General features: G+C 37.8%; 1 non-coding gene across 1 annotated transcript; it reads left to right on the top strand.

The window, feature by feature from the left end:
• Positions 1–8,030: 8,030 nt before the first annotated feature.
• LOC148578115 (small nucleolar RNA R71) lies at positions 8,031–8,138 on the top strand. Its single transcript, XR_015904060.1, has one exon. It is a non-coding gene; the product is annotated as a small nucleolar RNA R71 (small nucleolar RNA).
• Positions 8,139–23,333: the final 15,195 nt, after the last annotated feature.

Raw genomic sequence — 23,333 nt, 5'->3', positions numbered from 1 at the left:
TAACACTACAAACTATGAGAATAAAAGAGTAGAATCAAGAATTCATAAAGGAAATAAGATGAAAATATGAGATTGAACCTAGATCTAGAAGAGATTAACCTAACCTAACCTAATTCTAGAGAGAAGAGGGAGCTTCTCTCTCTAGAAACTAAGCTACATGATGCTATACTACCAAACAATTGCTCCCCTTGTCCAAGCTTGAATTCTATATGAAATAGTATTAGAAATGAGTTGGGTTGGGCCCAAAGTGCTTCAGAAATCACCCCCAGCGATTTCATCTTTAGTGGGCCACAAGCAGCATCGGCACGCACGCGTACATGGCGCATGCGCACCCCTATACGCGAAGCAATATATGGCAAATTTTATATCATTTTAAAGCTCCGGATGTTATCTTTCCAACGCAACTAGAACCAAATTATTTGGACCTCTGTAGCTCAAGTTATGGTCGATTGAGTGCGAAGAGGTCAGGATTGATAGCTTTACGGTTCCTTCATTTCTTCATGAGTTCTCCCACTTTGCATGCTTTTTTCCTCACTTCTTCCATCCAATACTTGCCTTATGAACCTGAAATCACTCAAAAAATATATCAAGGCATCGAATGGAATTAAAGTGAGTTAAATTTAGCTATTTTAAGGCCTAAAAAGCATGTTTTTACACTTAAGCACAATTCAAGAGAGAATTACAAAACCATGATATTTCATTGAATAAATGTGGGAAAAGATGATAAAATCCTCCAAATTAAGCAAAAGATAAACCACAAAATTAGGGTTTATCAGTGTTCAACACCCCAAATAGAGCATAGAGCTGGCGTTGAATGCTAGACAGGAGTAAGAGCTGGGCGTTCAACGCCCACAAGGGGGCAGGGAACTCGAATTCCCTAGCATCTCAGGATCAGTGGGTCCCACAGAATCTCCACCTACCCCACATTATTCTCTCTCTTACTTTCACTCTTCTCCATACACTCTTCCCTATAAACCCTAACCCAATCACATCCATATCACTTTCCAAAACCATCATAACTCCCACCAACTCCCACCCACTTTAAATTTAAAATTTCCCACCCATTCATTCAAATTCTACCCTATCCCACCCCTATAAATATCCCTTCTTCCATTCCTTCATAACACACCATTCATACAGTAAAGCTCTACTTGGCCAAATCTACTATCCGTCTTCATCTCCTCTATTCCCTTCTTCTTCTACTTTCTTCTTCTCTTTTCTTCATATTTTGCTCGAGAACGAGCAAAGCTTTTAAGTTTGGTGTTAGAAAAGCCTTGCTTTTTACTTTCCATTCACACTTATGGCACCCAAAGTTGGAGAATCTTCTAGAAAGAGGAAAGGGAAAGCAGTTGCTTCCACCTCCAAATCTTGGGAGATGGAGAGATTCATCACCAAAGCTCATGAAGACCACTTCTATGAAGTAGTGGCAAAGAAGAGGGTGATTCCTGAAGTCCCCTTTAGGCTAAAAAAGAATGAGTACCCGGAGATCCGACGAGAAATCCGGAGGAGATGTTGGGAAGTCCTAACCAAACCTATTCTGAAAGTTGGAATCTTGATAGTGCAAGAGTTCTATGCTAATGCATGGGTCACCAAAATCCATGACACTAGTATGAACCCACATCCCAAAAATTGGAGCATCATAGTGGTGCACAAAATTGTGATCATCGATGGCGCCAACAACTTGGTACGCACAATTGTAATCTCAACTCTTTATCACAACTCCGCACAACTAACCAGCAAGTGCACTGGGTTGTCCAAGTAATAAACCTTACGCGAGTAAGGGTCGATCCTACGGAGATTGTCGGCTTGAAGCAAGCTATGGTCATCTTGTAAATCTCAGTCAGGCGGATTCAAATGGTTATGGAGAATTGATAATTAAAAGATAAATAAAATATATAATAAAGATAGAGATACTTATGTAATTCATTGGTGAGAATTTCAGATAAGCGTATGAAGATGCTTTGTTCCTCCTGAACCTCTGCTTTTTCATTGCCTTCTTCTAATCATTCATACTCCCTTCCAAGGCAAGCTTATGTTGGGTTTCACCGTTGTCAATGGTTACCTCCCGTCCTCTCAGTGAAAATGGTCCTGATGCGCTGTCACCACATCGGCTAATCAGCTGTTGGTTCTCGATCATGTCGGAATGGGATCCATTGATCCTTTTGCATCTGTCACACGCCCCACACTCGCGAGTTTGAAGCTCGTCACAGTCATCCCATCCCAGATCCTACTTGGAATACCACAGACAAGGTTTAGACTTTCCGGATCTCAAGAATGCTGCCAATTGATTCTCGCCTATACCACGAAGACTCTGATTTCATGGAATGGAGGACTCCGTTGTCAGGCGAGGCAACCATGCGTCATGAACCAGAAGGCTAAGGGATAAACATTCAAACTTGATTGCATGTAGAACGGAGGTGGTTGTCAGGGACGCGTTCATAGGGGAGAATGGTGATGAGTGTCACATAATCATCACATTCATCATGTTCTTGGGTACGAATGAATATCTTAGAACAAGAAGTAGGCGTGAATTGAATAGAAAACAGTAGTAATTGCATTAATTCGTGAAGAACAGCAGAGCTCCACACCTTAATCTATGGTGTGTAGAAACTCCACCGTTGAAAATACATAAGAACAAAAGGGTCTAGGCATGGCCGTGAGGCCAGCCCCCAAACGTGAAAAGGTCTATCAAAAGTATGAAAATTCAATAGCAAAAGGTCCTATTTATAGAAAACTAGTAGCCTAGGGTTACAGAAATAAGTAATTAATGCAGAAATCTTCTTCCGGGCCCACTTGGTGTGTGCTTGGGCTGAGCATTGAAGCTTCCATGTGTAGAGACTTTTCTTGGAGTTAAACGCCAGCTTTTGTACCAGTTTGGGCATTTAACTCCAGCTTTTGTGCCAGTTTTGGCGTTTTGACGCCAGAATTCTTAAGCTGACTTGGAACGCCTGTTTGGGCCATCAAATCTTGGGCAAAGTATGGACTATTATATATTGCTGAAAAGCCCAGGATGTCTTCTTTCCAATGCAATTAAGAGTGCGCCAATTGGGCTTTTGTAGCTCTAGAAAATCCACTTCGAGTGTAGGGAAGTCAGAATCCAACAGCATCTGCAGTCCTTTTTTAGCCTCTGAATCAGATTTTTGCTCAGGTCCCTCAATTTCAGCCAGAAAATACCTGAAATCATGGAAAAACACACAAACTCATAGTAAAGTTCAGAAATATGATTTTTATTTAAAAACTAATAAAAATATAATAAAAACTAACTAAAATATACTAAAAACATACTAAAAACAATGCCAAAAAGCGTATAAATTATCCGCTCATCACAACACCAAACTTAAATTGTTGCTTGTCCCCAAGCAACTAAAAATCGAATAGTATAAAAAGAAGAGAATATACAATGAATTCCAAAAACATCTATGAAGATCAGTCTTAATTAGATGAGCGGGGCTTTTAGCTTTTTGCTTCTGAACAGTTTTGGCATCTCATTTTATCTCTTGAAGTTCAGAATGATTGACATCTATAGGAACTCAGAATTCAGATAGTGTAATTGATTCTCCTAGTTAAGTATGTTGATTCTTGAACACAGCTACTTTATGAGTCTTGGCTGTGACCCTAAGCATTTTGTTTTCCAGTATTACCACCTGATACATAAATGCCACAGACACATAACTGGGTGAACCTTTTCAGATTGTGACTCAGCTTTGCTAGAGTCCCCAATTAGAGGTGTCTAGAGCTCTTAAGCACACTCCTTTTTTTTTTTTTGCTTTGGACCACGACTTTAACCGCTCAGTCTCAAGTTTTCACTTGACACCTTCACGCCACAAGCACATGGTTAGGGACAGCTTGGTTTAGCCGCTTAGGCCAGGATTTTATTCCTGTGGACCCTCCTATCCACTGATGCTCAAAGCCTTGGATCCTTTTTATTTTACCCTTGCCTTTTGGTTTAAAGGGCTATTGCCTTTTTCTGCTTGTTTTTTCTTATTCTTATTCTTTTTTTTTTCGCAAGCTTTTCACTGCTTTTTCTTGCTTCAAGAATCAATTTTATGATTTTTCAGATCATCAAATAACATTTCTCCTTTTCCATCATTCTTTCAAGAGCCAACAGTTTTAACATTCATAAACAACAAATTCAAAAATATGCACTGTTCAAGCATTCATTCAGATAACAAAAAGTATTGCCACCACATCAAAATAATTAATCTGTTATAAAATTCAAAATTCATGCACTTCTTTTTCTTTTTCAATTTAAAACATTTTCCATTTAAGAAAGGTGATGGATTCATTTTCATTGCTTTAAGGCATAGACACTTAGACACTAGTGATCATGTAATAAAGACACAAGCATAAATACACATAAAGCATAAAAATTCGAAAAACAGAAAATAAAGAACAAGGAGATTAAAGAACGGGTCCACCTTAGTGATGGCGGCTTGTTCTTCCTCTTGAAGATCTAATGGAGTGCTTGAGCTCCTCAATGTCTCTTCCTTGCCTTTGTTGCTCCTCTCTCATGACTCTTTGGTCTTCTCTAATTTTATGGAGGAGGATGGAATGCTCTTGGTGCTCCACCCTTAGTTGTCCCATGTTGGAACTTAATTCTCCTAGGGAGGTGTTGATTTACTCCCAATAGTTTTGTGGAGGAAAATGCATCCCTTAAGGCATTTCAGGGATTTCATGATGAGGAATTTCCTCATGTTCATGAGTGGGATCTCTTGTTTGCTCCATCCTTTTTCTTAGTGATGAGATTGTCCTCATCAATGATGATGTCTTCCTCTATGTCAATTCCAGCTGAATTGCAAAGGTGACAAATGAGATGAGGGAAGGCTAACCTTGCCAAAGTAGAGGACTTGTCTGCCACCTTGTAAAGTTCTTGGGATATAACCTCATGAACTTCTACTTCCTCTCTAATCATGATGCTATGAATCATGATAGTCCGGTCTATAGTAACTTCAGAACGGTTGTTAGTAGGAATGATTGAGCATTGGATAAACTCCAACTATCCCCTAGCCACGGGCTTGAGGTCTGCCTTCTTAGTTGAACTGGCTTCCCTCTTGAATCTCTCTTCCATTGAGCGCCCTCTTCACAAATGTCTATGAGGACTTGGTCCAACCTTTGATCAAAGTTGACCCTTCTAGTGTAGGGGTGTGCATCTCCTTGCATCATTGGCAAGTTGAATGCCAACCTTACATTTTCCGGACTGAAATCTAAGTATTTTTCCCGAACCATTGTAAGCCAATTCTTTGGATCCGGGTTCACACTTTGATCATGGTTCTTGGTGATCCATGCATTGGCATAGAACTCTTGAACCATTAAGATTCCGACTTGTTGAATGGGGTTGGTGAGAACTTCCCAACTTCTTCTTCGAATCTCATGTCGGATCTCTGGATATTCATTCTTTTTTAGCTTAAAAGGGACCTCGGGGATCACCTTCTTCTTGGCCACAACTTCATAGAAGTGGTCTTGATGCACCCTTGAGATGAATCTCTCCATCTCCCATGACTCGGAGGTGGAAGCTTTCGCCTTCCCTTTCCTATTTCTAGAGGTTTCTCTGGCCTTTGGTGCCATAAATAGTTATGGAAAAACAAAAAGCAATGCTTTTACCACACCAAACTTAGAAGATTTGCTCATCTTCAAGCAAAAGATGAAAGAAAGGAGTAGAAGAAGAAGAAATGGAGGAGATGGAGGTGGGTGGTGTTTCGGCCAAGGGGGAGAAGTAGTGTTTATGTTGTGTGAAAATGAAGTAGTGAAGCTGGGTTTATATAGGAGTGGAGAGGGGGTATGGTCCGGTCATTATGGGTGGGTTTGGGTGGGAATTGGTATTGAGGTGATTGGTGAATGGATAAAGAAGAGAGAGAGAGGTGGGGATCCTGTGGGGTCCACAGATCTTGAGGTGTCAAGGATATCTCATCCCTACACCAAGTGGCGTGCAAAAATGCCCCTTTCTGCCAATCCTGGCGTTAAACGCCAGGTTGCTGCCCATTTCTGGCGTTTAACGCCAGCTTCTTGCCCTTTTCTGGCGTTAAACGCCAGCTCTGTGCCCCTTTCTGGCGTCAAACGCCCAGAATGGTGCCAGACTGGGCGTTTAACGCCCATTCTGCTGCCCTTACTGGTGTTTAAACGCCAGTAGCTTTCTCCTCCAGGGTGTGCTATTTTTCATTCTATTTTTCAATTTGTTTTCGCTTTTTCAATTATTTTTGTGACTTCACATAATCATCAACCTACAGAAAACATAAAATAACAATAGAAATTTAACATAGATAAGTAAAATTGGGTTGCCTCCCAACAAGCGCTTCTTTAATGTCAGTAGCTTGACAGTGGGCTCTCATGGAGCCTCATAGATACTCAGAGCATGATGATGGCCTCTCAACACCAAACTTAGAGTTTGGTTGTGGCCTCTCAACACCAAACTTAGAGTTTGGTTGTGGCCTCCCAACACCAAACTTAGAGTTTGAATGTGGGGGCTTTGTTTGACTTTGTATTGAGAGAAGCTTTTCATGCTTCCTCTCCATGGTTACAGAGAGAAATCCTTGAGCCTTAAACACAAGGGAGTCCTCATTCACTTGAAGGACTAATTCTCCTTTGTCAACATCAATCACAGCTTTTGCTGTGGCTAGAAAGGGTCTGCCAAGGATGATGGATTCATCCATACACTTCCCAGTCTCTAAGATTATGAAATCAGCAGGGATGTAATATTCTTCAACCTTTACCAAGACATCCTCTACAAGTCCAGAAGCTTGTTTCCTTGAATTTTTTGCCATCTCTAATGAGATTCTTGCAGCTTGCACCTCAAAAATTCCTAGTTTTTCCATTACAAAGAGAGGCATGAGGTTTATGCTTGACCCTAGGTCACACAGAGCCTTTTCAAAGGTCATAGTGCCTATGGTGCAAGGTATTGAGAACTTTCTAAGATCTTGTCTAAATTGGGGTAATCTCTGCCTAGTCAAGTCATCCAGTTCCTTGGTGAGCAAGGGGGGTTCATCCTCCCAAGTCTCATTACCAAATAACTTGGCATTTAGTTTCATGATTGCTCCAAGGTACTTAGCAACTTGCTCTTCAGTAACATCTTCATCCTCTTCAGAGGAAGAATACTCATCAGAGCTCATGAATGGCAGAAGTAAATTCAATGGAATCTCTATGGTCTCAGTGTGAGCCTCAGATTCCCATGGTTCCTCATGAGGGAACTCCTTGGAGGCCAGTGGACGTCCAGTGAGATCTTCCTTAGTGGAGATCACTGCCTCTTCCTCCTCTCCAGATTCGGCCGTGTGGGTCATGGTGATGGCCTTGCACTCTCCTTTTGGATTCTCTTCTGTATTGCTTGGAAGAGTACTAGGAGGGAGTTTAGTAACTTTCTTACTCAGCTGACCCACTTGTGCCTCCAAATTTCCAATAGAGGACCTTGTTTCAGTCATGAAACTTTGAGTGGTTTTAATTAGATCAGAGACTACATTTGCTAATTCAGAGTGGCTCTGCTTAGAATTCTCTGTCTGTTGCTGAGAAGATGATGGAAAAGATTTGCTATTGCTAAACTTGTTTCTTCCACCATTATTGTTATTGAAGCCTTGTTGAGGCCTCTGTTGGTCCTTCCATGAGAGATTTGGATGATTTTTCCATGAAGGATTATAGGTGTTTCTATAGGGTTCTCCCATGTAATTCACCTCTTCCATTGCTGGGTTCTCAGGATCATAAGCTTCTTCTTCAGATGAAGCTTCCTTAGTACTGCCTGGTGCAGCTTGCATTCCAGACAGACTCTGAGAAATTATATTGACTTGTTGAGTCAATATTTTGTTTTGAGCCAGTATGGCATTCAGGGTATCAATCTCAAGAACTCCTTTCTTCTGATTTGTCCCATTATTCACAGGATTCCTTTCAGAGGTGTACATGAATTGGTTATTTGCAACCATTTCAATGAGTTCCTAAGCTTCTACAGGCGTCTTCTTCAGATGAAGAGATCCTCCAGCAGAGCTGTCCAATGACATTTTGGACAGTTCAGACATACCATCATAGAAGATACCTATGATGCTCCATTCTAAAAGCATGTTAGAAGGACACCTTCTGATCAATTGCTTGTATCTTTCCCAAGCTTCATAGAGGGATTCACCTTCCTTCTGTCTTAAGGTTTGGACTTTCACTCTAAGCTTGCTCAATTTTTGAGGTAGAAAAAACTTTGCCAAGAAGGCATTGACTAGCTTTTCCCAAGAGTTCAGGCTTTCTTTAGGTTGTGAATCCAACCATGTTCTAGCTCTGTCTCTTACAGCAAAGGAAAAAAGCATAAGCTTGTAGACCTCGGGATCAACCCCATTGGTCTTGACAGTATCACAGATTTGCAAGAATTCAGCTAAGAACTGATGAAGATCTTCCAATGGAAGTCCATGAAACTTGCAATTCTATTGCATCAGAGAGAGTAATTGAGGCTTAAGCTCAAAGTTGTTTGCTCCAATGGCAGGGATTGAGATGCTTCTCCCATAGAAGTCAGGAGTAGGTGCAGTAAAGTCACCAAGCACCTTCCTTGCATTGTTGTTGTTTTCGGCTGCCATGGCTTCTTCTTGTTTGAAAAGTTCTGTTAGGTCCTCTATAGAGAGTTGTACTTTAGCTTCTCTTAGCTTTCTCTTCAAGGTCCTTTCAGGTTCAGGATCATCTTCAACAAGAATGCCCTTGTCCTTACTCCTGCTCATATGAAAAGAGAGAAGAAGAAAATATGGAATCCTCTATGTCACAGTATAGAGATTCCTTGAGGTGTCAGAGGAAAAGAAGAATAGAAGGAGGAGGTAGAGAAGAGAGAATTCGAACTTATCAAGGGAGATAGAGTTCGAATTGCATATTGAGGAGGAGTGTTAGTCCTTAAATAGAAAGGTGTGAGAAGAGGGGAAGACTTTTCGAAATTAAAGTAAAAGATTTTAAAATAATTAAAAGAAATTTTGAAATTTTGGTACAAGATTTTCGAAATTTAAGATTGGGAAAGAAATTAAGTGATTTTTGAAAAAGATTTTTGAAATTAGAAATTAAAAAGATATGATTGAAAATTATTTTGAAAAAGATGTGATTAAGAAGATATGATTGAAAAGATATAGTTTTAAAAAGATATGATTGAAAGGATATAATTGAAAAACAATTTAAAAAGATTTGATTTTAAAATTAATGACTTGGCTAACAAGAAATTTAAAAGATATGATTCAAATATTAAACCTTTCTTAACAAAAAAGCAAGATACTTGAAATTTTTGAATCAAATTATTAATTGTTAGCAAGTATTTTCGAAAATAGTAAAAAAATGGAAAGAAATTTATTTTGAAAAGATATGATTTGAAAAAGATTTGATTTTGAAAACTTATGAAAACTTGAAAAAAATTTGAATTAAAAACAAAATCTTCCCTCTTATGTCATCCTGGCGTTAAACGCCCAGAATGGTATCCATTCTGGCGTTTAACGCCCAAAATGCTACCCTTTTGGGCGTTTAACGCCCAGCCAGGTACCCTGGCTGATGTTTAAATGCCAGTTTTTCTTCTTCACTGGGCGTTTTGAACGCCCAACTTTTTCTGTGTAATTCCTCTGCTGCATGTTCTGAATCTTCAATTCTCTGTATTATTGACTTGAAAAGACACAATTTTGAAAATTTTTTGAATTTTTAATGATGAGAAACAATAAAAATGCAACTAAGATCAAATAAATAATGCATGCAAGACACCAAACTTAGAAGTTTGTATACTAAGGACTATAACAATTTGAAAATGCATGTAAGAAACAACAAAAGACACAGAATAAGAGAAATTAAAGATCAGAGCACTGAAATCATCAAGAACAACTTGAACATCAATGAAGAACATAATGCATATATTCAAAAAATGCAAGAAGAATAAAGACATGCAATTGACACCAAATTTAAAAATTGATATTAGACTCAAACAAGAAACATAAAATATTTTTTATTTTTATGGTTTTATAAATTTTTTTGTGATTTTTCGAAAATTGAGTGGAAAAGAAAATAAAGGGGTTCAAAATTTTTAATAAGAGTTCCAGGAATCATTGCAATGCTAGTCTAAGACTCCGGTCCAGGAATTAGACATGGCTTACTAGCCAGCCAAGCTTTCAATGAAAGCTCCGGTCCAAAACACTAGATATGGCCAATGGCCAGCCAAGCTTTAGTAGATCATTGCTAACAACAGCAAAATTGATAGAAATCAACAAGCTCTTGTGATGATAAGTTGAAACCTCGGTCCAATAAGATTAGACATGGCTTCACAGCCAGCCAAACTTCAACAGATCATCATGAAACTCTAGAATTCATTCTTAAAAACTCTTAAGAACAAAATAGAAAAAAAATTTGTATTTAAAAAAAAAATCGAAAATAAAAAGTAAAATTACCTAATCTAAGCAACAAGATGAACCGTCAGTTGTCCAAACTCCAACAATCTCCGACAACGGCGCCAAAAACTTGGTGCACGAAATTGTGATCATCGATGGCGCCATCAACTTGGTACGCACAATTGTAATCTCAACTCTTTATCACAACTCCGCACAACTAACCAGCAAGTGCACTGGGTCGTCCAAGTAATAAACCTTACGCGAGTAAGGGTCGATCCCACGGAGATTGTCGGCTTGAAGCAAGCTATGGTCATCTTGTAAATCTCAGTCAGGCGGATTCAAATGGTTATGGAGAATTGATAATTAAAAGATAAATAAAATATATAATAAAGATAGAGATACTTATGTAATTCACTGGTGAGAATTTCAGATAAGCATATGAAGATGCTTTGTTCCTCCTGAACCTCTGCTTTCCCATTGCCTTCTTCCAATCATTCATACTCCCTTCCATGGCAAGCTTATGTTGGGTTTCACCGTTGTCAATGGCTACCTCCCGTCCTCTCAGTGAAAATGGTCCTGATGCGCTGTCACCACATCGGCTAATCAGCTGTTGGTTCTCGATCATGTCGGAATAGGATCCATTGATCATTTTGCGTCTGTCACACGCCCCACACTCGCGAGTTTGAAGCTCGTCATAGTCATCCCATCCCAGATCCTACTCGGAATACCACAGACAAGGTTTAGACTTTCCAGATCTCAAGAATGCTGCCAATTGATTCTCGCCTATACCACGAAGACTCTGATTTCATGGAATGGAGGACTCGGTTGTCAGGCGAGGCAACCATGCGTCATGAACCAGAAGGCTAAGAGATAAACATTCAAGCTTGATTGCATGTAGAACGGAGGTGGTTGTCAGGCACGCGTTCATAGGGGAGAATGGTGATGAGTGTCAAATAATCATCACATTCATCATGTTCTTGGGTACGAATGAATATCTTAGAACAAGAAGTAGGCGTGAATTGAATAGAAAACAGTAGTAATTGCATTAATTCGTGAAGAACAGCAGAGCTCCACACCTTAATCTATGGTGTGTAGAAACTCCATCGTTGAAAATACATAAGAACAAAAGGGTCTAGGCATGGCCATGAGGCCAGCCCCCAAACGTGAAAAGGTCTATCAAAAGTATGAAAATTCAATAGCAAAAGGTCCTATTTATAGAAAACTAGTAGCCTAGGGTTACAGAAATAAGTAATTAATGCAGAAATATTCTTCCGGGCCCACTTGATGTGTGCTTGGGCTGAGCATTGAAGCTTCCATGTGTAGAGACTTTTCTTGGAGTTAAACGCCAGCTTTTGTGCCAGTTCTGGCGTTTTGACGCCAGAATTCTTAAGCTGACTTGGAATGCCTGTTTGGGCCATCAAATCTCGGGCAAAGTATGGACTATTATATATTTCTGAAAATCCCAGGATGTCTACTTTTTAATGAAATTGAGAGCGCGCCAGTTGGGCTTCTGTAGCTTCAGAAAATCCACTTCGATTGCAGCGAGGTCAGAATCCAACAGCATCTGCAGTCCTTTTTCAGCCTCTGAATAAGATTTTTGCTCAGGTCCCTCAATTTCAGCCAGAAAATACCTGAAATCATAGAAAAATACACAAACTCATAGTAAAGTCCAGAAATGTGATTTTTATTTAAAAAATAATAAAAACATAATAAAAACTAACTAAAATATACTAAAAACATACTAAAAATAATGCCAAAAAGCGTATAAATTATCCGCTCATCACATGGTCCGAGGGCGACCCTTGGATTTCAGCCCAGAGAGTGTAAGGTTGGCGCTCCACTTGCCAGTAATGCAAGGAGACCCACATTCTTACACTAGAAAAGTGAATTTTGATCAGAGGCTGGACCAAGTCCTTTCAGACATTTGTGTGGAAGGAGCTTAGTGGAAGGGGGATGCTCAAGGCAAGCCTATCCAACTAAGAAGGCTTGACCTTAAGCCCGTAGCTAGGGGATGGTTGGAATTCATCCAACGATCTATCATCCCTACTAGCAATCGGTCAGAAATGACCTTTGACAGAGCCATCATGATTCATTGCATCATGATTGGAAGTGAGGCGGAGGTACATGAGGTCATACCTCAAGAGTTGTACAAGAAAGTTGAAAAGCCTTCCACCTTAGCAAGGTTGGCATTTTCCCACCTTATCTGTCATCTATGCAATTTAGCAGAAATTATCATAGAAGGAGACATCCCAATTGAGGAGGACAAACCCATCACTAAAAGAAAGATAGAGTAAACTAGAGAGCCAGCACATGGGCCACAGCAAGAGCATGTGGAGCTGCCTCAACAAGAAATCCCTGAGATGCTGTAAGGGATGCATTTTCCTCCCCAAGACTATTGGGACCGATTGCACACTTCTCTAGAAGAATTAAGCTCCGGCATGGATCAACTAAGGATGGGATATCAAGAGAATTCCACCATCCTCCATGACATAAGAGAATATCAAAGAGCCATGAGGAAAGAACAAATAACCATGAGGGAAGAACGACAGAGGCAGGGGTGTGACATAGAGGAAATCAAGCACTCCATTGGATCCTCCAGAAGGAGTAGTAGCCGCCATCACTAAGGTGGATTCATTTCCTTTGTCCCTTGTTGTCTATATTATTTTTCTGTTTTCCTTGTATTTTGTTTTATTGTCTATTTCTAGTGCATGATCATCTGTCTTTATGTCTTAAAGCTATAAAATATTCCAAGCGTCTCTCACCTTGTTTAAAAGAAAAAAATTTATTTGAAAAAGAAAAGTAAGATGCATGAATTTCGAGTTATATATTAAGAATAGTGCAATGATTTGATGTGGTGGCATTGTTTTTATTTTCTGAATGTAAGAATAAACAGTGCATATTTGATGTTGGAGTTAAGAATGTTGGCTCTTGAAAGAATGATGATGAGAGTAAAGTATTATTGATAATCTGAAAAATTCAAAAATTGATTCTTGAAGCAAGAAAAAGCAGCAACAAGCAATAAAAGAAAAAAATGTGCGAAAAAAAAGCAAGCAGAAAAAGAAAGAAACAGAAAAAGCCAATAGCTCTTTAAACCAAAAGGCAAGAGCAAGGATCCAAGGCTTTGAGCATCAATGGTTAGGAGGGCCTAAAAGAAACAAAATCTTAGCCTAAACAGTTCGAATGAGCTACTTTCCTAACTATATGCTTGTGGTGTGAAGGTGTCAAGTGAAAAGCTTGAGACTGAGTAGTTAAAGTCATGGTCCAAAGCAAAGAGTGTACTTTAAGAGCTCTGGACACCACTGGCTGGGGATTCTAGCAAAGTTGAATCACATCCGAAAGGGTTCACCTAGTTAAGTGTCTGTGGCGTTTATGTATCAGGTGGTAATACTGGAAAACAAAGCGCTTAGGGTCACAGCCACGCCTCTAAAGAAGCTATGTTCAAGAATAAAAAAGAACTAAACTAGGAGAGTCAATAATATCATCTGGATTCTAAGTTCCTAAAGATGCCAATCATTCTGAGCTTCAATGGAAAGTGAGGTGCCAAAACTATTCAAAAGCAAAAAGCTACTAGTCCCGCTCATCTAATTGAAACTGAGCTTCATTGAGAACTCTAAAATTTATTACATCCTTCTATTTCTTTTTATCCTACTTTGTTTTTGGTTGCTTGGAGACAAGCAATATTTTAAGTTTGGTGTTCTGATGAACGGATATTTTATACGCTTTTTGGCATCATTTTCATATAGTTTTCATTATGTTTTGTTTAAGTTTTATTATGATTTCATAGGTTTTAGTGCAAAATTAACATTTTTGGATTCTACTTTGATTTTGTGTATTTTATGGTGATTTCAGGTATTTTCTGGCTGAAATTGAGGAGCTTGAGTAAAAGTCTGATTCAGAGACAGAGAAAGGACTGCAGATGCTGTCAGGATCTGACCTCCGTGCACTCGAAGGAGCTTTTCTAGATATAAAAAAGTCCAAATGGTGCGCTCTCAACGGCTATGGAAAGCTAACATTCAGGTCTTTCCAGAAATATATAATAGTTTATACTTTGCTTTGGAAATGAAGGTCAAAAACTGGAGTTCAACGCCAGCCACCAGCCCCATTCCTGGCGTCCAGCGCCCACAGGGAAGCAGCTGGTATCCAATACCCAAAAGGGATTCCCAAGCCAGCGTTCAACGCCTCTAAGGAGTACTAGCACGTGAAAACACTCAAAACTCAACCCAAACACTCACCAAGTGGGCCCGAAAAGTCAATTTTCGCACTACAACATTAGTTTATCTTATTTCTATAATACTTAGTTAGCAGATTAGTATATATAGACAAGAGTTCATCCTTGTTAAAAAACTCTTGCCCACTTTTACGTTTTCCATTGTATTTTTCTGTAAGCATGAGTCACTAACCTCCTAAGGTTAAAGTTAGGAGCTCTGCTGAGTTTCATGGATTAATAATATTATTGTTCTAGTTTAATATGTCTGATTCTATTCTCTTATGCATTCTCGTTCTTCATCTTATGAATTGAGGAAGACTCGTGACAATCACCCTTGTTCTACATGGGTTCCGTGCGAGTCCTAACCCGGATAGTAATGAACAAAAGCTAGAGATTGCATTGCAGATTCCAATAGAGTACCTGGGCCACTTTGGATACATGACATAAAATCCCGTTGACCGTGGATAAGTGAGGTCTCTGTGGCGCTAAGGCTAGAGTCTAAGAAGCACGTTCACTGATCCGGAAGATCTGCCTTGTCTGTGGCACCTTGAGTAGGATCATGAAGGGGAATGGATTGCTTAGAGCTTCATCTTCTGCTACAGTGAGAAACCTAGCAGTGGCTTGATGAGAGGATATGAGTCACTTGCAACATGGTGGATTGCTGCAGTGGAGGAGGTTAACTTGATGAGAGGACATGAGTTAATCACTTACAGTTGCCAATGAAGGAATCAGAAAGTTATTGAAGTGGACAGTAAGAAAATTTAATCCGAAAAGACAAAGCATCTCTAAAGCCTCAACCGTTCTCATACCATTGATTTTCCACATATCTAGTAACGTTTTATTTATTTATTATGTTTTATGCGTTTTCAGTGACAAACTATAATTTCTATCTACCTAACTAAGATCTGCAAGGTAACCACTGCTTGCTCAAACAAACAATCTTCGTGGGATCGACCGTCACTCACCTGAGGTATTACTTGGACGACCCGCTATACTTGTCGGTCTATCTACTGAGCTGGCGCTAAACGCTGCTGCTGGCATTTAGGGCAGGAGACATCGTAATTCGGGCCCAAAATCAGAAGCTGTCAGCACTAAACACCGACCCTGGTATTGAGCGACAGGAAGACAGAAACCAAACTGTCCCAGGAGCGCTAAACGCCAAAACTGGCGTTTAGCACCATTGGATGAAGATTTGGTTAATAATTTATTTTATTTTAGAGTTAAGTACGATTTTAGTCCCTAAGGTAGGGGCTGAAAATTTTTTTCGTCCCTAACTTTTTTTGTTACAAAATCGTCCCTAAAGTTTACTTTGATTTTAAAATCATCCTTTGGACCAAAATACCCTTCCCCTTTCCCTTCTTCCCAAAATCCTTATCTTCTATTCTTCCTTTTCTTTTTCTCCATCACAGAAGCAAAACCAGAAGCAACCAGAAATAGATAAACAAGACAAGAAGAAAAATCAGAAGTAATACACTTGAATAATGGAAGCAGATAAACAAGGCAACCAGAAGATAAACAAGGCAATACATATTGAGAACCAAAAGAAATAGAAGGCAACAAAGCAGAGTCTTGCCTTTTTCTCCAACAAAAGAAACAAAAGCAAAAGCAACCAGAAGCATCAACAATAATGATAGAATAAAAAGGAATAAATAGAAGCAAACTAAAAGCATCAACAACAACAACAATGGAATAAACAGAAGCAAAACACCTTCCTTTAAATCTGAAAAATTGAAGAAAAAAGGAATAAAAAATTGAAATAGCACTGCAGGGACCTTGAGGGAGAGCAGGTGATCTGCGAATCGCGAGGGGAAGGGCTACGACGGTGGTAGGGGAGGAGGGGCTGTGGCGGTGAACTGTGAATCGCGAGGGGAGGAGAGCTGCGGCGGTGGTGGCGGATCGCGTGGAAAGGACTGCGGCAGTGGTGGTGACGCCGCGAATTGCGACGACAACAGCAATACAGTGGCGGTGAGCTACAAATCACGACGAAGAAGGCGTTGTGGTGGTCGGCGGCGTTGCGAATTGCGACGAGAACGGCTTTGCGGTGGTTGGCGGCGCTGTGAATCACGAGGGAGGCACTGCGGCAGTGCAAACCGCGAGGGATGACGGCACTCTTGAGGGCTAATGGCGGATTCCCTACCCTCTCTTCTTCCCTGAACACCCCCACCCCCTTGCCCCCTCTTCTTCCCTGAACACCCCCCTGATCCCCTTCCCCCTTTCTCTTTTACCCGTTTTTTTTTCTTTTTTTCGTTTTTTTTTTCTATTTTTTAATTTTTCTTAGTTAGGAGTTGATAAACCACTATTTTATGGTTTATTTTGTATTGAATTGAGTGGATTTTCTCCATTATTCTCACACTTATTCATATAATTCGCATATTTTATATTTTCCTTCCTAATTTTGTGCTATGATTGAAAACATGCTTCTTTGGCCTTAAATTCGCTAATTTTAATCTTATCTTATTACCATTCGATGCCGTGATATGTTTATTAAGTGTTTTCAGGATTTATAGGGCAGGAAGGGCTTAGAGGATGAAAAAGAAACATGCAAAAGTGGAAGAAACACAAGAAATTAAGGATTTCAGAATCTGGTAGCGACGCACACGCATGGGCGACGTGTACGCGTGACCGGTGCAACAGACCTACGACGCGCACGTGTGGATGATGCATACGCATGATCAGGAATTCGTTCAGCGACGCGTACACATGGCAGACGCGTACGCGTGACGAGCATCACGTGCCTCAGTAAAGTGAATTCACTGGGGGCGATTTTTGGGCTACTTTTGACCCAGTTTCAGGCCCGAAAATACAGATTAGAGGCTGCAGAGTGGAGTAGGAAGGGGGGATCATTTTTAACTTTCATTCACACAATTTTAGGTTTTAGATATAGGTCTCTCTCTCTAGGTTTTTAGGGTTTTTAGTCTCTTGTTCCTTCTCAAATTCAGATTTCTACCTTACTTTAATTTAGTTTCTCTTCTACTTTTATTTGTTCTAGTACTTTAGTTTATCTATTTCTCTCGTTGATTTTCTTATGTTACCGATTTAGTTTATGAATTCTTCTTGTTCCCTTTAATCCACATTAATGCAATTTATGCTTTCATGTTTATGATTGCTTTCTTTAATTTGTTGTTATTATTTCCTCTTGCAAGTGTTAGTCTTAGATTTTGCTATGTCTTGTTAGTTTTCTATGTTTTTATTTTATGCCTTCCAAGTGTTTGATAAAATGCTTGGTTGGATTTTAAATTATATTTTTATGTTCTTGACTTGGATTGATTAATTAGAGACTCTTGAGTTATCAAAAGTCTTTTGTTGATTGGTGATTGAAGATTGCCGGTTAGCTTGAACTTCACCAAAGTTAGTCTCTCACTATGAGTTGACTAGGACTTGTGAACTCAAGTTGATTGTATGCACTTGACCTTCCTCCATTGGTTAGAGGTTAACTAAGTGAAGGCAATTCACTTTAACCATCGCAATTGACGATGATAATGAGGATAAGACTTCTAATTCTCTTTCCTTGCTAAGAGCTTTCTTAGTTATTAGTTTATTTTCTTGCCATTTTACTTTCTTGTTCCTTATTTCAAAAACCCCAAAAATATACTTTCCCATAACTAATAATAAGCTACACTTTCCTGCAATTCCTTGAGAGACGACCCGAAGTTTAAATACTTCAGTTAATTTTATTGGGTTTGTATTTGTGACAAACAATTTAAACATTGACCGAGGATAATTTGTTGGTTTAGAACTATACTTGCAACGCGACATTTTTGTGAAAATCTTTACCGACATTTTTCCTCCGTCAGGGGTAATTTGGTAATAAAAATTAAAATTTTGGTAAAAATGATGATTTTAAAATTAAATTAAACCTTAGGGATGATTTTATAAGCAAAAAAAAGGTGAGGGACGAAAAAAAATTTCAACCCCTACCTTAGGGACTAAAATCGTACTTAACCCTTTATTTTATTCTCCCTTAGTTATTTCTATTTTCAAATATAATCTTTTAGGATTTAAATATTATTATTTTCTATTTTATTTTAAAATCAAATTAGGTTAGATATAAACAGAAAAAGATTTAGCCTTTCGGGCTAGAACTTCTCTCTCTACCTCATTCTAGTTTTCATAGATTTTGGAATGCTAGTTTTTCTCTAAGTCATGAACAACCAAACCTCCCCTGTTAAGGTTAAGAGCTCTGTTTATTCTATGGATTAATACTATAGTCATTCTATTTTAATTAATGTATTGATCTAAATTCAAGGATTACTTTTGTTCTTCATCTTATGAATTTGAGTGTATTGGAAGATAACTCTTATTATACATGAATTTTTGTTGATTCTTGAAAAAGTTAAATCACCTGAATAATAGTTTGAAAGTAAATTCCTCCTAAACCATTAATTGCTTAGACTTAACGGGATACTTGACATATAATCCTCTTATAACCGGATAATTAGGATTTTTGTGGCTAATAAACTAGAATTGGACTTGAACCTTTAATCGAAATTAAGTGACCAAGAAATTGGCAGTTAACTAGGCTAGAGGAGACTAAATTACTAAGGAATTAGGGTTTAGTTAGTTACAGTTTGCCATTAATTGAATCTTGCATGATTAAAATAGTTGGTAAGAAATTGAAATTCGGAAAGTAAACAACTTTGAAACCTTAAATGTTCTCTCATATAGCTTTCACACCAAATTTACTCTTTGCCTTCTAATTTCTTGATTTATTGTTTAATACAATTGAAATCCCAAAACACCATTTTCTACTTGTCAGACTAAGTGAATCACTCAACTATTGTTGCTTGGTCCATCAATCCTCGTGGGATTGACCCTCACTCACCTGAGGTATTAATTGGTACGACCCGGTGCACTTATCGGTTAGTTTGTGGACATTCGAATTCCGCACCAACTTGCTATATTTGCTACCTGTTGTATCTGTATCATACTTGTATGTGTTTGCTTTGTCTGTGTTGCTTGTCTGTGTACTAGAGTTTTGGCGGATTGGAGGAAAGCGAGAAACTGAGGGTATAAGTTAGAATTAAGTTAGTGTTGAGTTAGAACTAAGAGCATTAGACAACTACCCTGCTTATGGATTTCAGTGTTAATCTTTAAGTTTTAAATATGAGTGTCGATGTTCTAGGATCGCCTTTGACCTTCTCGAGACCTTATATATTATGTATGTGGGTACCATTACCATGCTGAGAACCCCTAGTTCTCATCCCATACATGCGTTGTCTTTTTTAGATGCAAGTCGAGAACCACCTCACTAAGCGTCTGGACTTACTCTATAGCAAAGTGGGACTTTTGGATGTTGTATTTTGCTAAGTTTATATATCTATATGTATAGAACTCTCCTTGTATATATATGTTTTACTTTTGTGCCTCATAGAAGCTTCTCATGGAGACATAAGGTCTGTTTTGAGTATTTTGGATCTTGAGATTGTATATATGCATGTAAATATTCTCCGGTCGGCCTTAGTTTCACAGGTTGAATCCTGGGCTTGAATATTTTGTATTTTTGACTCTCTACTCTTATTATATATGTATGTATATTTATTTTAGAGGTCGTAATATCATACCGCCTCTATTTTATGGTTTAAACGTAAAGCTTTGTGTAGTAGGATGTTACAACTAAAATAGTATTTTACCGTTTTACTTTCATATTTGGTTTATTGACAAAAAGAAATGGGGCGTTTCCTTGAAGACTCGAGATGTTTATGTCTTTTAACTTAAAATAATTCTTGTAAAATTTTGGGGTTTTATAGCAATTTTCATAATTAAGATGGGTGAACTGAAAACGCAACACTAGTTTAAAATTTATCTAACAAGCGTTTCTATTGTGTATCCAAAATTGTACACACACATTCATTGTATTATTATTTTTTATCTAAGTTTTAAATAATAATAATAATAATAATAATAATAATAATAATAATAATAATAATTTAAAAACATTTACGAAGTTGTTAATTCATTATATATTTCATACGATAAATGATAAAATATTAAAGCAAAAATATTGTATACTAAACCCACCTGTGATTAGGTGACATTTTTACAAGGAGCTTTTTTACTATAGAATATTACATACAAATTACCTTTTTTATGAATTATAACAATATATAAATATAAATATAAATTAAATTATTAATTATTAAATTAAAAATAGAACTCATATTTTTTTGTTGAGTGGGTGAGGCAGAAGGGTAAAAGGGGAAGAAATGGGAGTGGCAACTGGCAACCCTAATAGAGTTGTGATTGAGATTTGAGAGTTGAAGAAGCAGAGAATGGGAATTGGTGGTAGAGTTGGCGATTATGCTTTCAAGGCATTCACTGCAACCCTTGGAGCCACCACCCTATACCTCACCGCCACTTTCTCCGTCAATCTCTACAGAGGCTTTGTCTGGCACAATTCTCAGACTGTAAGAAGCTTTGGAACCCTTTTTTGTGTTAATTCATGTGAAATCCTCTATTCGCTAACATATGATTGCGGTTTGTAGCCACATATATATATTGACACTGTTTCAATTATTTGGATCGTGGATTGATAGTTACTTTTACTTTATCTTCATCAATTACAAAGATGACACATTGTTTTTTACCCTCCAAATTTCTTGTTTCCAGCATTTCCTTCCTTAGAAATGCATAAACAGTTTGTAATTACTAGTGAAGATATTCTAGCTGTGAATGATAATTTCCCTATTGGAGCTTACTCATGGTGCTAAAATAGAACTTATTGTGTTCTCTTTTTCAGTATGTGTTGTCGCTTATTGTCAGTTTGTTGCTTTTACTGTTACCTTTCAATCCATTCAAAATTGGAAATCCTTTTAGTTTCCTGAAGAGTGCAAAACATTTTTATCTGCAAAGTTTGGAACTACTCCAATTGCAACTTGAGCAGCTCACCACACACAATTTATATTCTCTGAAAGCATGCATAATCAGGTGTTTTTCTCTGGAAAGGCGTGCACCCCAAAGCTCAGAACTTTTGTTGATGATGATCCACCATTATCACTACTTTGTTTTCTTGCTCCTTCAGTCTTTCTCCAATGCTGGTGATTGCAACAAAAGAGCTCCAATTCAATAACCAGTGTTGTGCACAAATTAAAATGTTATATGGACTCTTCGACTATGTGGTCTTGGATGAATTACTTGGTTTATTATCTTTTTGTTGTATCGGTATATTCTCTTCATGACTTTTCTATCGAAGTTTCTTGAGTCTTGACCATGTTCGCATGTACATGAATCGGGTCTTTTGTTACTCGTTGTAGCCCCCAAGGCCATATGATAAAACTAGAGGCAAAACGTACCAATTTGATCTTTGACCTAAAACCAATATCTTGTTGGATGATTTTGTGGTTTTTAGCTTAGATGACTTTATTTATTGGTTTTTATCAATTCTTGGTCTAAAATATTATGTTTATGGTATGTCATGTATAGTATGCTTTTACATTGTTTGTTAAATCTTATGATTTGAAATTTAATAATTATCTTAGAAAATTCAATTTGTAAATTACATTCAACAACCTTGCTCCGCAAGTGTCATGCTTCAAATGGAAATGTTGTGAACTCTTCGACGAATGTTGTGAAAATGTGGTTATGCTTGAAATCTGCCCTGATTTACTTGCTTTGCTTGACTGTGTTCTAATATCTGTGTTGCATAATATTCATGATTTACTATCAAATTTCCTTGAGCAAATATTCCGTTTCCTAATATTTCATATTTTGTGCAGAAATTTGACAAGCAAGATGCTAAAGAGCAAGCTTCATAATTTATTATGGAAGCCATATTGATCATGTTGAATTTCAAGTCCTTTGTACAAGTATGTGAACTCTTTTCTTGAAAAAGCACTAAATCTTAGTTGGGCAAATAATTCCATTACAAGTGATAATAACTTGGCGATCAAAAGCAGATAGTATGATCTATACCTTTTATTTATTTACTAGGGTGGATAATAGTTGTATGGTGGGATATTGATCGCCATTTTGCCATATAGTTTATTTGATTTGACATGATAAAATTATGCCTGTGTTTGTAAGCTCTTCTATAGGGCTAATTTCATGAATTCGTTGTGCTAATTTCTTTTCCCTGGTCAAAGCTGTATTCTCTGGTATTTAGTAGTTTCCAAATTGACATGAATCACCCATTATCTATACAAAATGCCGCTGTGTCTGCAATTTTCTTTCATTCTTCCGAGCCTTCCATGGAAAACGGTTCAAACTAATTTTCGTCTTCCCTACTTCAGTTATAATTAGGGTAATTTACCTGAATAAAATAAAGGCACCTACTCAAATGAAGATGCTAAAAATATTTTCTTATGAAGATCTTTGTGTTAAAAGTGTACTCTGTTTGTTTAGCCACACTTTAAAAAAATAACATTTTTACAACATATCAAAATCAAACCTTACAATTCATCATCTAATGGTAAAAAAAAAAAAGCATCTTCACATAAAGACAATTGTAAAATCTTTATAGTAGTATTTATCTAAAATAAATGGGATCTAAAATTATAGAGATGTCATAAACAAAAATAGGTTACACATTTGTCTTTAACATTTTTATGTAAATCGGATCAATGTAACTTAATTTAGCTATTTGCATGTAAATCGAATCAAATAAATTCGATTAGCATGTTACCTAGTAAATCGAAATAGGCTAATTCAATTTACTAGAGGAGAAGCGACAGAATCGAAACAGGTGAATTCGATTTATAGAAAAATATAGCTTAGCTGGATTGAGTTTTCAAAGTAAATCGACGTATGGAGATTCGATTTATTCCCTTATAGATTGCACAATGCTTGCACAACCAACGAAAGCAATATTATTTATTTTATTCACTGTTATGTTA

This window comes from Arachis ipaensis, chromosome B1, assembly GCF_059453495.1.
Source record: "Arachis ipaensis isolate K30076 ecotype BB chromosome B1, ASM5945349v1, whole genome shotgun sequence".
Taxonomy (NCBI): domain Eukaryota; kingdom Viridiplantae; phylum Streptophyta; class Magnoliopsida; order Fabales; family Fabaceae; genus Arachis; species Arachis ipaensis.
Note: the sequence above shows the minus strand (reverse complement) of the source record. Positions and strands in the feature narration are given on the sequence as shown.